The 16,600-nt window shown below is 36.7% G+C and overlaps 1 protein-coding gene across 3 annotated transcripts in view; it reads left to right on the plus strand.

Annotated features, from left to right (window-relative positions):
• The window catches only part of LOC147364665 (uncharacterized), a 523,181-nt gene that overhangs the window by 463,497 nt on the left and 43,084 nt on the right, over positions 1-16,600 (plus strand). For all 3 annotated transcript variants that reach the window (XR_015134832.1, XR_015134819.1, XR_015134828.1), the window contains one exon: positions 12,399-12,591. The gene's annotated coding sequence lies outside the window, so the exon portion shown is untranslated. The remainder of the gene's footprint in view (positions 1-12,398; positions 12,592-16,600) is intronic.

A 16,600-nucleotide genomic window follows, 5' to 3' on the forward strand; every position in this document is an offset into this window, starting at 1 on the left:
CCATTTGATTCTATTTGCTATTTTCTTTCTTTTTTTTTTTTACTAAAAGAGGGAGACAAATACAGGGAAACTACTTCTCTAGCAGTTTTTTGAAAGAATATAAATTTATGTGCAACAGAAACTACCCAATTAAATACTGACTCTAATAAGCTCCAGGAACATTTTCCTAGTATTCTCCCCAAGGAGCATTTCATTACAAGGTTTGATTCTTTTATATGTCCATTTTGGTTCCAAGTTATTAATTGCTGATAAGGGTTATTATGTATTTCCCTGGTGGCTCAGTGGTACAGAGTCTGCCTGCAATGCAGGAGACACTGGGGATGCAGGTTCCGTCCCTGGGTAGGGAAGATCTCCTGGAGAAGGGAATGGGTACCCACTCTAGTACTCTTGCCTGGAGAATTCCATGGATAGAGCATCCAGGAGGGCTATAGTGCATGGGATCTCAAAGAGTGGAACATGACCGAACAACTAAGCACAGCTCAGCACATGGTAACATAACAGTGCTATAATAATAGTAATGGCAACAACAGCAACCACATTTGTTTGGTACTCCTTGTCTACTGTGGGTCTTAAAGTTTCATTTGCCTTATCTCAAAAGTACCTCTGAGGTAGATACTATTATTACCCCCATCTTACAGATGAAAGACTGAGACACAAGCAGATTTTTTCATGGTCACAGTGAGCTGATATTTGAACCAAGTCAACGGGACTCCCCTGGATTAGGAAATGGCAATGCACTCAAGTATTCTTGCCTGGGAAATCCCACAGACAGAGGAACCTGATGGGATATAGTCTATGGGGTCACAAAGAGTTGGACACGACTGAGAGACTAAACCACAATTGGACTCCACATCCTACACTTTTACACTATATGGAACTAATTCTTGTGGAGGGAAGAGATTGCAGTGGAGATGGACTGATTTACTATTGTACCCATGGACCTTCGCTGCTTTCCTGTTGAAATTAGTGAAACCTCTCCATGCCAATGGAAAGCCAGTTTTTTTCCACTTGGTCAACTTGGTTGGTAGATTCTTTGCTTGTGATCTACTCAAGGATTTTGCTTCTGCAGGTGTAGCTTATTTCTTTTCACAATCAATTTAATTTCTTCTATCTGAAAATTGCCATGAAAAATTTAAAAAAATTACAGTATCTTCCTCAATAAATTCTTATTCTTAATAAATTCTAGTCTTCACAATATTCCTCTAGTGCCTACCTTATTTGCTCTTTTTCACACATGTATTCTAGACACACTATTTCTACTATTCTCTCCCCACCTCTACTTTTCAGTCTACTTCAGTTAAACATTTTTCCCATGATCTACTGAAACTGCTTTTGTCAAAGTCACCAGTGCCTTCCGTCTTGATAAGTCCAGTGGTCAATCCTTGTTTCTCAACTTAGAAATCTCAGAATTATTTTCAGGTCCACACTCTGTCCTTATATGATCTAATGTAGTCCTGTGACTTCTAATAGCATCTTATGTTCATGACTATTACGTTTACCTATTCAGCCCCAATCTCTGACCTTAAGAATGATACACTTCTCTTACCTTTACAAAAGCTTCATATAGATGTGTAGTTGGTATTCTAAACTTCATTTGTTTCCAAGAAAACCCTCACTTTTGGTTCCACTCCTCAGTTTCCATCATCCTGCTCCTGTTCTAGCCTTCTACATCTCAGTAAGTGATGCTGCCTATATATAAAAAGTATATATAGGAGTCACTATTGTCTTCCCTGTTCTGTACATCCAATCCACAAGCAATTTAACCCTATGTTAAATATATTTCCCAAACCTTATCACTTTTCATCTTTTCCATAATTACTGCCTCCATGATTATTAGCCTGCTAAATGATCTATTTGTCTCTAATCTTGTCAATTGGTTATTTTGAAGTATGTAGCTCTGTTTAAATATTATATATATTTTCCATTATGCTAAAAGAAATTCAAATTACTTTCCGTGGCCTATGTACTCATCAGTAATCTGGCCTCTGCCTACTCTCACACCTCTTCTCATACTGTGCTCTCTCCTGTTTCTTCTTCTTTGTCCATTTAGTTTTCTCATTTTGCTTCAACAGTAAAACTTATTCCCAGCTTAGACATTTATATTTGTTTTTATCTCAAGAACTTTGTTTTCATTGGATCATGAGGCTGGATTACTTTCATCTTTCAACCTCCAGTTGAAATGATAGTTCCTGCATAGGGCCTACATTGAGTAAAGAAACCCACCCCGTTAAGTTACTTTCCGTTTCCTACATCTTCCTGTTTATTTCTTGGCCTTAATAATTATCTTACGTTTTTTATGGAGTGATCAATTTATTCATTTAATTATTCCTTATTTTCCTGCAACTGGACTGTTAGCTCTAAGAATATATGTGCTTGGTCAGGGACATAGAATATACTCAGTAAACATTTGCAGAAAGAATTAATTATACTTTAGAACTGACAGAGGATTTTTTATGTATATAAACTCATTATCTGATTAACTATTATCAGCAAGGAATGCAGTATATTTCCTCCCATCCTAGAGGCCTGACATAAATATGGTTTAAAAGATCATCTATTCTACTCCTCTGCTACCATAATTAAAACCTCTTTTTAGAGAGATTTAATTGATTTGCACAGACTATAAGAAAGAACTGAGATGGAATTTACCCCTAAACAACCTAATGTCAAATTATTTAATGCCTTCCTTTTATTCCTGTTTTGAAAGTTTATTGTTTGACATATTTTAGAAAATATACTGATAGCATCTACAAATTAACTTTTTTAAGTAAAGCTAAATCTATAATAAACTTGACAAGATTAACATCTAAAGAAATCACCTTCTTGAAGAAATGATAGATATATGTATGACATTTTAGAATAGGGTGTTTATTAATCTCTATGAGATTTAAAAAAAAATGTAAAAAAACAAACAAACAAATCCATTGGTACCAGTATGTCTTCCATCAGTCATCAAGGTGATCAAAATGTATCTATATTTACATTTAACCAATACATACCGAGTAAATACTGTGTGTTAGACATTGTGCTGATTACTTTTGCCTGTGCTATCTCATTTAATGTGCACAATCATTTGGTAGTTATATTTATAGTTTGGTTTTCGAGAAAGCCTTGTACAGCAAGTAACATATCAAAGTCCTCTGACCCCATAATTAATTTCTCCTCACATTGTATTTTACTGTTTCTATACTATTAGAAAAATATCTTTGCAATATAATTAGTGGAAAAAAATTTGGCATCCTGACAACTGTACTGTAATATACCATTATACTAGTGCTCATCTTCTCAAGCCACCAACCCTGGATTTTCCTTTATTTCTCCCTTTCCTTCATGCCCATCCCTCATATTTAATTCATCAATGGATCCTGACTGATTTGTCTTTAATTTGTGTCTTGAATTGGTTCACTTCTTTCCATCTCCACTCTTATCGTGATGGTCCAAATCCATGTCATCTTTAAACTGTAATAACTTTATTTCTACTCTTACTCTTGTTGCTTACAAGCCATTCTTTGTAGGTTGTAATTAAGCTCTTTTAAAAACTGAAATCAGGTCATGGCTCTCTGTTAAAACTTAAACCAAAAATAAAACAACAATAAGTCTTTAATGACTTATTGTTGTATTTAGAATCAAAACCAAATGCTTCCTTTGGCCTACAAGATATCACATGATCTGCGTTTCACCTATTTTGTTTTCTACTTATCACTTCTTTTTCTAGGTTCCAGCTACAAGAGTTTTCTTTCTCTTACTCAAGCATGCCAAAGTCTTTCTTCTCTTGTGGTCTTTGCATTTGTTACACCCTTTTCCTTCATTGAATTCACAATAAGTTTTTCATGGCTGGTTCGTTTTCATAGTTATGGTCTTGTAAATACTTTTCAAGGAGAATTTGTTGATCATTTCATTTTGTATAGTGTGTGCCTCCTCCCTGTACCTGTTTAATTACACTTAATTCTATCACAGTGGAATTTAAGAAAAAAATTCCTGATCACTTTTTAATATTGTCTTTGTTTACTTGTCTATTTTTTGAGTTTCCTCACAGATGAATGGAAGCTCTGTGATCAGATTCTTCCTTGAATTGTGTACCATTGTGTTGTCAAGTTCAGGATAGTGCTGGTGCTGCTGCTAAGTCACATCAGTCGTGTCCGACTCTGTGCGACCCCATAGACGGCAGCCCACCAGGCTCCCCCGTCCCTGGGATTCTCCAGGCAAGAACACTGGAGTGGGTTGCCATTGCCTTCTCCAATGCATGAAAGTGAAAAGTGAAAGTGAAGTCGCTCAGTTGTGTCCGACCCTCATCGACCCCATGGACTGCAGCCTACCAGGCTCCTCTGTCCATGGGATTTTCCAGGCAAGAGTACTGGAGTGGGTTGCCATGGCCTTCTCCGCTATATATAGTTAATAACACATTATTGTCACTTTAAAGTTTGTTAAAAGATAGATCTCATTTTAAGTTTAAGACACAAAATCACACAAGGAAATTTTTGGACGATGGATATATTTAGCATCTTGATTGCAGTGATGTGCATATGCCAATCTTATCACAGTATTAAATCTGTGCAATTTTTTTTTTTGGATATCAGTAGAGCTCAATAGATCTTCCTGCTCCTGCTAAGTCGCTTCCCTTGTGTCCGACTCTGTGCGACCCCATAGACGGCAGCCCACCAGGCTCCCCCGTCCCTGGGATTCTCCAGGCAAGAACACTGGAGTGGGTTGCCATTGCCTTCTCCAATGCATGAAAGTGAAAAGTGAAAGTGAAGTCGCTCAGTCGTATCCGACTCTATGCGACCCCATGGACTGCAGCCTACCAGGCTCCTCCACCCATGGGATTTTCCAGGCAAGAGTACTGGAGTGGGGTGCCATTGCCTTCTCCCCAGTAGATCTTAAAAAGCAACAAAAATGAATGTCAATGAATTTGAAAAGTTAAATGAAATAGATAATTTATTGAAAAACACTTAAAGTATTAAAATGGTCTCAAGAAGTAAAAATCTGAAGAGACCTATAATTACTAAAGAAATTGAATTGGTGTTCTGTTCTTTGCCCCCCCACCCACCCCCCCACTTCTCAAAGTCCTGCTTCCCTAGTGGCTCAGACAGTAAAGAATCTGCCTTCAATGTGGGAGACCTGGGTTCAATCCTTGGGTTGGGAAAATCCCCTGAAGGGAATGCTACCTATTCTAGTATGGAGAGAGGAGCCTGGCAGGCTACAGTCCAGAGAGTAGCAAAGAGTCAGACATGACTGAGTGGCTTTCACTTTCAGACACTTTCTCAAAATCCTAAATTTATAAGCACTTACAAGGACATTTCACAAAATCTTAAAAAAAGATAATGTTAATCTAATATATTACTCTAAAGACTCAGAGCAATAGGTCTTCCAAATCACTCTCTGAAGAGCTACCACCAAACCAGATAAGAACAGCAAGAAAAGGAAAAGATCAATATCTAGAAACATAGAGGCAGAATTCTAAAAATAATTAGCAAAATATATAAAGTAATACACAGTTAAAATACATCAGAGTAAAACAGAATTTAACCCCCAAATGTAAGACTTGTCGACTAGTTGAAAAAATATTTTAATTTCTCAAATCCCCAAACAAATGATAATTAAGGTATAAATACTAGACGCTTTCAATTTAAAGTCAAGAACAAGCAGGGAATCCAGCTGTAATGGCTTCTACCTAATATTTCACTCAAGGGGTTCAATAAAGTACATTTTTTTAAAAAGAAGATATAAAATTCTAGCAAAGGAAAAATAAAACTTCATTGTTTGCTGATGAAATAATTGCTGATGTGAAAAAATTTATAAGCATCAACATTAATAGTAGAAAGGACAATTTTCTATGTACCAACAGCTAGTTAAAAATACTTTTCACAGTAGCAACTAATCCCATAAAGCTGTATACAAAGTGTAAGGTTTGTATAGGACAAAAAAAAAGTGTATATAATCACTGAAGGACATAAAGAAATACAAAATAAGTGAAAACATGTCTCGTCCTTGTGTATATAGGGGATGTAATATTTAAAAACGTCCATTTTTCTCATAGTAACACATATTCAATTTGTGTTAAAATGTCCAAAGCAATTTCATTAAAAATTCCAACAGAGTCATTTCTGGTAATTTATAATTGGAAGACTAAAATGGTTTAAAAGAGCCAAACTGAAATTTTTAAATAGACTTAAAATCAAAATAAAATATACTAATATGTACAAATTATTAAAGTTTGATGCAATCCCACTAAATGCACTACCTCATGAAATTACTACACAGATTAACAGATGAAACATTATTTGCACATCATTAACCACCTTCACATTCTCCTACTCTGTGAGTAACATCTTCCAGAGGTAACCACTTTCTAACTTCTAATATCACATTTTAGTTTTGACTGCCTTTTTTTGAACTATTTAAATGGCATAGTAAACAATGTATTATTATATATTTGGCTTCTTTCCTCAACATTGTGTCTGTAAAATTCACCCATTTCTTTAGGTATAATACTTTGTTTATTTTCAATGCTATATAGTGTATAGTTTCCTTTTATTTATTTTTTGTTTTTATTCTATTTACTTTTTGTTAGTATACCACAATTTACCTATTTTACTGCTAAGGTATGTGTGTTGTTTCCTGTTTGGGGTTATTACAAATAATAATACTGTAAATGATTTAGTGCTTGTCTTTGGTGTGCACATGCATGTTTTGTGAACATATCCAAGGATATGATGGGATTTTAGGGTCATAAGATGTTGTACGTTCAGCTTCAGTAGGTACTGCCAAAATATAGCCAAGGTAGTTACCAAATTATATTCCCAGCTGCAGCGTTTCCATTGTTCACAATCATCCCAGCACTTGATATGTCAGTCCCTTTAACCAAAGGTGTTCTGGAGGAGCTGTAATTGTAGATCATTAAGGTTTACTTTGTATTTTTTGATGAATAGTAGAGTTGCTAACTTTTTATTTATTAACTATATTGATAGGCTGTTTTATTGAGTGCCTCTCCAAATCTTTTTGTTTATTTTCTTTCAGGTTGCCTGTTTTTGTATCTTTCTGATTTGCATATCTTTCAGTTCAGTTCAGTCGCTCAGTCGTGTCCGACTCTTTGCGACCCCATGAGTTGCAGCACGCCAGGCCTCCCTGTCCATCACCAACTCCTGGAGTTCACTCAAACTCATGTCCATTGAGTCAGTGATGCCATCCAGCCATCTCATCCTCTGTCATCCCCTTCTCCTCCTGCCCCCAGTCCCTCCCAGCATCAGAGTCTTTTCCAATGAGTCAACTCTTCGCATGAGGTGGCCAAAGTACTGGAGTTTCAGCTTTAGCATCATTCCTTCCAAAGAAATCCCAGGGCTGATCTCCTTCAGGATGGACTGGTTGGATCTCCTTGCAGTCCAAGGGACTCTCAAGAGTCTTCTCCAACACCACAGTTCAAAAGCATCAATTCTTCGGTGCTCAGCTTTCTTCACAGTCCAACTCTCACATCCATACATGACCTCTGGAAAAATCATAGCCTTGACTAGATGGACCTTTGTTGACAAAGTAATGCCTCTTGCTTTTCAATATGCTATCTAGGTTGGTCATAACTTTCCTTCTAAAGAGTAAGCGTCTTTTAATTTCATGGCTGCAGTCACCATCTGCAGTGATTTTGGAGCCCAAAAATATCAAGTCTGACACTGTTTCCACTGTTTCCCCATCTATTTCCCATGAAGTGATGGGACCGGATGCCATGATCTTCGTTTTCTGAAAGTTGAGCTTTCAGCCAACTTTTTCACTCTCCACTTTCACTTTCATCAAGAGGCTTTTGAGTTCCTCTTCACTTTCTGCCATAAGGGTGGTGTCATCTGCATATCTGAGGTTATTGATATTTTTCCTAGCAATCCTGATTCCAGCTTGTGCCTCTTCCAGCCCAGCATTTCTCATGATTTACTCTGCATAGAAGTTAAATAAGCAGGGTGACAATATACAGCCTTGACGTACTCTTTTTCCTATTTGGAACCAGTCTGTTGTTCCATGTCCAGTTCTAACTGTTGCTTCCTGACTTGCATATAGATTTCTCAAGAGGCAGGTCAGGTGGTCTGGTATTCACATCTCTTTTAGAATTTTCCACAGTTTATTGTGATCCATGCAGTCAAAGGCTTTGGCATAGTCAATAAAGCAGAAATAGATGTTTTTCTGGAACTCTCTTGCTTTTTCGATGATCCAGCAGATGTTGACAATTTGATCTCTGGTTCCTCTGCCTTTTTCAAAACCAGCTTGAACATCTGAAAGTTCACGGTTCATGTATTGCTGAAGCCTGGCTTGGAGAATTTTGAGCATTACTTTACTAGCGTGTGAGATGAGTGCAATTGTGTGGTAGTTTGAGCAGTCTTTGGCATTGCCTTTCTTTGGGATTGGAATGAAAACTGACCTTTTCCAGTCCTGTGGCCACTGCTGAGTTTTCCATATTTGCTGGCATATTGAGTACAGCACTTTCACAGTATCATCTTTCAGGATTTGAAATAGCTCAACTGGAATTCTATCACCTCCACTAGATTTGTTTGTAGTGATGCTTTCTAAGGGCCACTTGACTTCACATTCCAGAATGTCTGGCTCTGGGTGAGTGATCACACCATTGTGATTATCTGGGTCGTGAAGATCTTTTGGTACAGTTCTTTTGTGTATTCCTGTCAACTCTTCTTAATATCTTCTGCTTCTGTTAGGTCCATAAAATTTCTGTCCTTTATAGAGCCCATCTTTGTATGAAATGTTCCCTTGGTATCTCTAAGTTTCTTGAAGAGATCTCTAGTCTTTCCCATTCTGTTGTTTTCCTCTATTTCTTTGCATTGATTGCTTAAGAAGGCTTTCTTACCTCTTCTTGCTATTCTTTGGAACTCTGCTTTCAGATGCTTATATCTTCCCTTTTCTCCTTTGGTTTTTGCTTCTCTTCTTTTCACAGCTATTTGTAAGGGCTCCCCAGACAGCCATTTTGCTTTTTTGCATTTCTTTTCCATGAGGATGGTCTTGATCCCTGTCTCCTGTACAATGTCACGAACCTCAGTCCATAGTTCATCAGGCACTCTATCTATCAGATCTAGGCCCTTCAATCTATTTCTCACTTCCACTGTATAATCATAAGGGATTTGATATACGTCATACCTGAGTGATCTAGTGGTTTTCCCTACTTTCTTCAATTTAAGTCTGAGTTTGGCAATCAGGAGTTCATGATCTGAGCCACAGTCATCTCCCGGTCATGTTTTTGCTGACTGCATAGCGCTTCTCCATCTTTGGCTGCAAAGAATATAATCAATCTGATTTCGGTGTTGACCATCTGGTGATGTCCATGTGTAGAGTCTTCTCTTGTGTTGTTGGAAGAGGGTGTTTGCTATGACCAGTGCATTCTCTTGGCAAAACTCTATTAGCCTTTGCCCTGCTTCATTCCGTATTCCAAGGCCAAATTTGCCTGTTTCTCCAGGTGTTTCTTGACTTCCTACTTTTGCATTCCAGTCCCCTATAATGAAAGGGACATCTTTATTCAGAGATTAGGAGGCCATTAATTTAGCCTACTATACCAAGCTAATCAAGATCTTCTCCTATTATATTATCCAGACCCTTCATGGTTCACATTTCTTTTTTTTTTCTAATTTTATTTTATTTTTAAACTTTACATAATTGTATTAGTTTTGCCAAATATCAAAATGAATCCGCCACAGGTATACATGTGTTCCCCATCCCGAACCCTCCTCCCTCCTCCCTCCCCATACCATCCCCCTGGGCCGTCCCAGTGCACCAGCCCCAAGCATCCAGCATCGTGCATCGAACCTGGACTGGCAACTCGTTTCCCACACGATATTTTACATGTTTCATTGCCATTCTCCCAAATCTTCCCACCCTCTCCCTCTCCCACAGAGTCCATAAGACTGTTCTATACATCAGTGTCTCTTTTGCTGTCTCATACACCGGGTTATTGTTACCATCTTTCTAAATTCCATATATATGCAGATAAATAGCCTGGAGACAAGGATTGAGAAGATGCAAGAAAGGTTCACATTTCCATTTGGAGCCTATCTGGAATTGATGTGTGTGTATGTGTGTGGGGGGTGTGTGTGTGTGTGTGTGTGTGTGTGTGTGTGTGTATGTTAGGGTGGGAGGTACAGGAAGGATACAAGGTTTTTCCATATTAGTACTTCCTAAAATATAATATCAGTACCATCTCTGTCATGAATTAAAGGTTTATACATGTATGGCTCTGTCTGAAATTTCCATGGCTTCCATTGGCTATTTGTCTTCCTTTGCATCAATAGAATTCTGTCTTAATTTCTTGTAAGGCTAATGTAAGTCTTTATACATGGTATATATTCTCTGTTATTTCTCCTCAGGATTGTCTTTTCTTTGACATTTTGGGCACAGTTTATCAGTTTCTCTCCCCAGAACTTCATGCCCAACCCCCGTCTCCAAATACTTGCTGGGCTTTAGATTGGGATTGTATTGTACTGAATCTAGAACAATTTTGGGAGGAATTTTCCATTTTATGGTACTGAAACTTCAAGTTCTTGAATGTTATTTCTTCTATTTATTTTGCCCTTTGATTTCTTTCAATATTTTGTAGTTTCTGTGAAGAGGACTTATAAATCTTGTATTAGATTTTTACCTGAATACTTAATGTTACTTTGATATATCATAAAAGTTGTGAATGAATTTTGTTCATCTAACTTTCAGGGTTTTTATATTTAAATACAGTTGATTTTTATATGTTGATCATGTGTCTATGGAGCTTGTTAAATAGTAGTAAGTTGTAGATATTTTGGATTTTCTATGAACACCAACATGTCATTTGTGAATAATGATTTATTTAGTTCTTCCCTGGAACTTTCTTCAGCTTTTCCCATGTGTTGTTCTGGACAGGAATTCTAGTGTAGGATTAAAAGAAGCTGGACAGGTGCTATTGTCATGGGTGGTCTACACTGTTTCAAATCTGCATGCACTTGAGTCAGGCCACATGGATTCTCACACATGCTCACAAGCAGGAGCAATGTGATCAGCTTCAGAATGTATTTCCATAAAAAAGCACTGGCATTAGTACTTTTAGGGGCCATGAGCTTGTATTTTTCAAAGCAAAAATGCAGTGTACTGTCAACTACTTACTAAAGTCCCTGTTCAGTAAGGTCTGGTAAAATTAAGTCATGGCTAGTTTCTGACAAATTCTTTTCATTTATAACCTGACCAATTTAAAAATATTTCACTTTAAATCTGATTTTTATTGCCCATTACTCTTTCATGTAATTAAACTACACACTTATGCCCTTTTTCAATTTTTCTATGTATGTATGTATATATTTTCCTTTATGGAATTTAGGAACTGAATTTGTACTATTTTCAAACCTTTACATTATGAAAAAATTTTAAATAAAATAGACCAATGCTACTTTTAATATGAGCACAATGTTCTCATATCTAAAAATGAGTTTAATTTGCTCTTCTTTTTCTAACTTCTTGAGGTGAGTTTTATCAGACTTCTGATATTTACATTTAAGACTGCCAACAAGAATGGTATTATCTGCATCCTACTAGTTGGAAAATGTCATATTTTCATTATATTCAATTAAAAGCATGATAAATTTCCATTTTTTATCTAACTCATTCTTTGACTTGAGTTATTCAGATGTATACACTTAATAGCCTAACATATGGGGATTTTTTGTGGTTATAGTTTTGTTTTTAATTTCTAGCTTATTCCTCTATGGTTATAGAACACAATCTATAATTTCAGTCCTTTGAACTTCGTAGAAATGTGCTTAATCATGTGCTAGTATTTAAATGATATAGTTAAGTCAATATGGGTAAATGTTCAGATAGCATTTGAAAAAAAAAGTGTTTTGCAGTTGTTAGGTACAGTGATCTACTGATACCACTTCAAGTCAATGGTGTTTTTACTAAATATAAAATAGATAAACAATAAGGATACTATAATAACTGAATCACTGTGCTGTATACTGGAAACTAACACAGCTTTGTAGATCAACTATACTCCAATTTAAAAAGAAGTCAATAGTGTTTAATCATGTTGTTTCAATCATTTATATCCTATTGATTTTGGTTTTTGCTTGTTTCATCAGTCTTTTAAATATATTTGTTATAATATTCCATTTTGGTAGTGGCTCTAATATGCCACTCAGAAATGAAGATTTAGTACCATGTCTGTTGAGAGGGCTAAAGTAGACAGCTTTTACCAGACAACACCCTTCAGAGACCTTTGTGGAGTTTTCTACACCCAATAACTGATCAGTATAGGGATGTATCCAGTTTGGAAAAATTCAAAGAATCCTCTCATCTTCAGAACTCCCCTTAGGGTAGGCTAAGACTTTTGCAGAGACAGCATTAGATCTCAACTTTTCCTTCTGACCAGTTTTGTCTCTTTCCTCTTTCTTTTATAGCTGCTGATCCCAGGAACATCCTCAACACATCTATAACATGATAATCTGCAGCTAAGTATCTTCTTCTGGGGAACCCAACTTGTAGCAGTTGATGCCAGGAATGGCCCAAGAAAGTATATACGAAGGTGGAATTTTTGAGGTGGATCATTTGCCACACAGATAACAGTGAGGACTGCCATCCTTGGTGTAGAAGGTAGGTGAAGACCAGATACCTATACAAGGTAGGTGTCCAATTATTAGACTTCTACAAGCATTGGATTGGACTGCAATGGTAACCTTATAGAAAGGAATGCCTTCACTGACAACATAGATCAGACCTCTGAGAAAGATGGAAAAAAATTTACAAGGGCAATGAAATTGGGAAGTCACTATTGGACTCAGTTGATATTTAGAAAAAAAAATTGTTTTTACAAAGTAATTTTTTTAGGGAGTAATTCATCAGTTAAAAGCTAAATCGAGCAAGCAAAGAGAACTCCTTGGTTGTGTACCAACAGCTCTCCTCTCCTGCAGTGTGGAGAGCAGAGAAAGCTGAGGACCAGGCTCAGGAAGTCATTGTAAAAGTAGCCAAGATCTGCGTATTAAATTTACGGTCAAGATAAGTCGTCTATGTCAAGATTGGGAACCTGATTGGGGAAGAATAGGAACCCTCAAATTGTGAATCCTTGGATTACCCTGAAATTTCTGAGTCTTCACAAGTAGAAAGCTCAGAGGCAGGTCCACTCAGGATCTGCCTGTACTACCCCTCTGGGTTACTAGGAGAGTAACTAGGGTTAAATTATAACTCAGCTGGGGACGCCTGCATCTGATAAAAGAGGAAAGAGCCTATGCTCAAAACAGGGGGCAGCAAAACTTAGCCTGTGTGTTCTGGCAGGAGCTGAGAGATTAAGCACGGGATTAGATTCTAATGATTCTTGATCAAGGGGCTGAGAAACAAAATTGGATAAGGGAGGGATTATTCATTTAGGAGGACCATTATGGGACATAGGATTCAACATCTGGACAAGGACCCCCAGAGATAATACAAACATGCTAGTGAGATGACTTCCGCTGCTGCTGCTAAGTCGCTCAGTCGTGTCCGACTCTGTGCGACCCCATAGACGGCAGCCCACTAGGCTCCATCATCCCTGGGATTCTCCAGGCAAGAACACTGGAGTGGGTTGCCAGTCTTCTCCAATGCATGAAAGTAAAAAGTGAAAGTGAAGTCGCTTAGTCATGTCCAACTCTTAGCGACCCCATGGACAGCATCCCACCAGGCTCCCCTGTCCATGGGAGCTTCCAGGCAAGAGTACTGGAGTGGGGTTCCATTGCCTTCTCCAGAGATGACTTCTAGGAGTATGATAAAAGCAATCACTAACATTTAGTGTGGTAAAATTGCCATGACAGATAGTGCAGGAAGGGATTAAAAGGCTTGGATAAGTAGGAATGCTGGAATGAATATACAGTGTAAGGCAAAAACTCCACTCAATGATTATGTTTTACATACAACCCAGAGGATACATAGTTTACTAAGGCAAAAATGAATGAATTAGTGTAAAGGATGTTAGGATCACTAAGAAATTCAGTGGGGGTATCTCTTTTATAGGAAGACTTATGATAGGAGATGACATTGCAGAAATGGGTTCACTGATAGCAACTGGGTTAGTCAGAAAGATTATTAATTATCAGAAGCTGCATGGACAAAAATCACAATGAGTGGCAAGGTCAAAGTATCCTTTCTCTCCTCTTTTCTGGAACACTAATTACATGTAAATTAGTCTTGTCACCATGTCACCTTTATTAGTTTTTAAAATTTCCATTCTTTTTAAAACACTACATTTCCTTCTGTTTATTTTATTTTATTTTTTTGGCGTATATCCTGGTTACCAGTTTGCTGATTAGCATTGCCTAATACGCTATTAAACCCATCTTCAGACATCTTAATTTGGTTATTTTTTCTCTATTCATTTATATTTTCTGCTTTATATTAAAATTCTAGATTTTGTCTCATTACTCGTTAACTTATTTAACAGTTATTTTTAAAGCCTGTATCTGATAACTCTATTATCCAGTTCCTTTGTGCATCTATTTCTATTGTATATTTTTCCCTTTGTTGTATTTACTTTCCTTACTTTCCTCATTGTCCTGATGATTTTTTATTGGTTGATACAGGCTGCTTATAATATTTTAATAATATGGTACCTAGGATAATATTATGTTCATTCAGAGAGGATGTGCATAAACTTCTAGCAGACAGCTAGGACATGAGCAATCTTGGAATCGCTTTAAACAATTCTAAGGAATTAATAGTATTGAGAATGAGAATATCCCCTATGCACACTTACTCCTTGAATGTGGTCCCTAAAGCATGAAGGGTTTATCAGGACTTGGCTTGTTAGCAGCTCTGAACTGCAACTTTCTCTCCTCTAGTAACATGACACTTGTCATGAAGTCTGACCCTGACATTACATTATCATGAGGGCACAGCTTCTCAGACTAAGTGACCTTTTCCAAAATTTACAGTGATCTCTAGAGAAATAGCTGCTCTGTGGACCAGGTTCATCTTTCTGAATTCCCTTCTTCTCAATTTGCATATATTCACTACTTTGATAGTTGAATGTGTGTGTACAGGTTTCCTACTTATCTTCAGTGCAGTTAACAGTATCTAGTTTGTGACATTTAATATCCTAAACATGTTTTCTTTATTATTTCTTCATATATTTGTGTCAAGGCATGTTTTGTTATTTCAGATAAACATTAAAGTCAATTGGGAAAGTTACCCAAAAACTTCCAATTTTTTACTGAGGTACAATTGACATATAATATTATATTAGTTTTAGGTATTCAACATAATGATTTGATATTTGTATATTAGGAAATGATTACCTCAATAAGTCTAGTTAACATCTATTGATATATAAGGTTGCTATATTTTTTTCTGGTGATAAGAATTTTAGGATGCTCTGTTTTAGCAACTTTCAAGTATACAATAAATATATGATACAGTATTATTAATTATAGTCACCATGCCATCTGTATATTACATTTACATAACTTATTTATTTTACAATGTGAGATTTGGATCTTTTGACAGCCTCATTCATTTTCTCCGCCTCCTACCCTTCCTTTTGGCAATTACCAATCTGTTCTCTGTACCTATTCAGAGAATGTAAATTCAATAAGTATTTTAAAAAATTCCACCTATAAGTGAGATCATTCAATATTTGTCTTTTACTGTCTGATTTCTTTCACTTAATGCCCTCAAGGTTCATCCACATTGTCACAAATGGTAAGATTTCCAGCTTATTTATGGCTGAACAATGTTCCATTGTGTATATGTATCCTATTACTTATCCATCCATGCATCAATGGACACTTAGGTTACTTTCAGTCCTGGCTAGTGTAAACACTGCTGCAGTGAACGTGGGGGTGCAGATAGCTTTTCAAGTTACTGATTTTGTTTTGTTCAGATAAACACCCAGAAGTGGAATTTGGATTTTATGCTAGTTCTGTTTTTAATTTTCTGGGAAAACCCCACACTATTTTTCATAGTGGCTGTACCAGTTCATATTGCTACCAACAGTGCAAGAGTTTCTTCTGCATCCTCACCAACACTTGTCATTTCTCGCCTTTTCTTATACCCATTCTAACAGGTGTGAAGTGATTTCTGTGTAGTTTTGGTTTATGTTTCCCTGATGATTAGTGATGGTGTGTGCCTTTTGATATTGCTGTTGGCTATCTGTATGTCTTCTTTGGAAACATATCCATTCATATCCTCTGTCCTGCTTTAATTGGATTGTTATTTATTTTTTGCTGTTGAGTTGAATTTGTTCTTTATATATTTTGATATCAAACCCTTATCAGATATATGGTTTGTAAATAATTTCTCCCATCTAGTATGTTGCCTTTTAATTTTTGCTGATAGTTTCCTTTGCTGTGAAGAAGCTTTTTAGTTTGAAGTAATCCCACTTGTTTATTTTGCATTTTCTTGCCTTTGTTTTTGGTGTCAAATTCAAAAAAATCATCATCAAAACCAATGTCAAAGGGCTTGCAACCTATGTTTTCTTTAAGGAGTTTTATGGTTAGAGGTCTGTCTTTGAAGTCTTTGATCCATTTTGAATTACTCTCTGTATGGTTTAAGATAGGGGTTTAGTCTTATTATTTTGCGTGTGGTTGTCCATTTTTCCCAATACAAATTATTGAACAGACTGTCCTTTCCCCATTGT

The sequence above is a fragment of the Bos grunniens genome, chromosome 10 (assembly GCF_055505025.1).
Source record: "Bos grunniens cultivar Pamir isolate PY7600 chromosome 10, Bosgru_T2T1.0, whole genome shotgun sequence".
Lineage (NCBI taxonomy): Eukaryota > Metazoa > Chordata > Mammalia > Artiodactyla > Bovidae > Bos > Bos grunniens.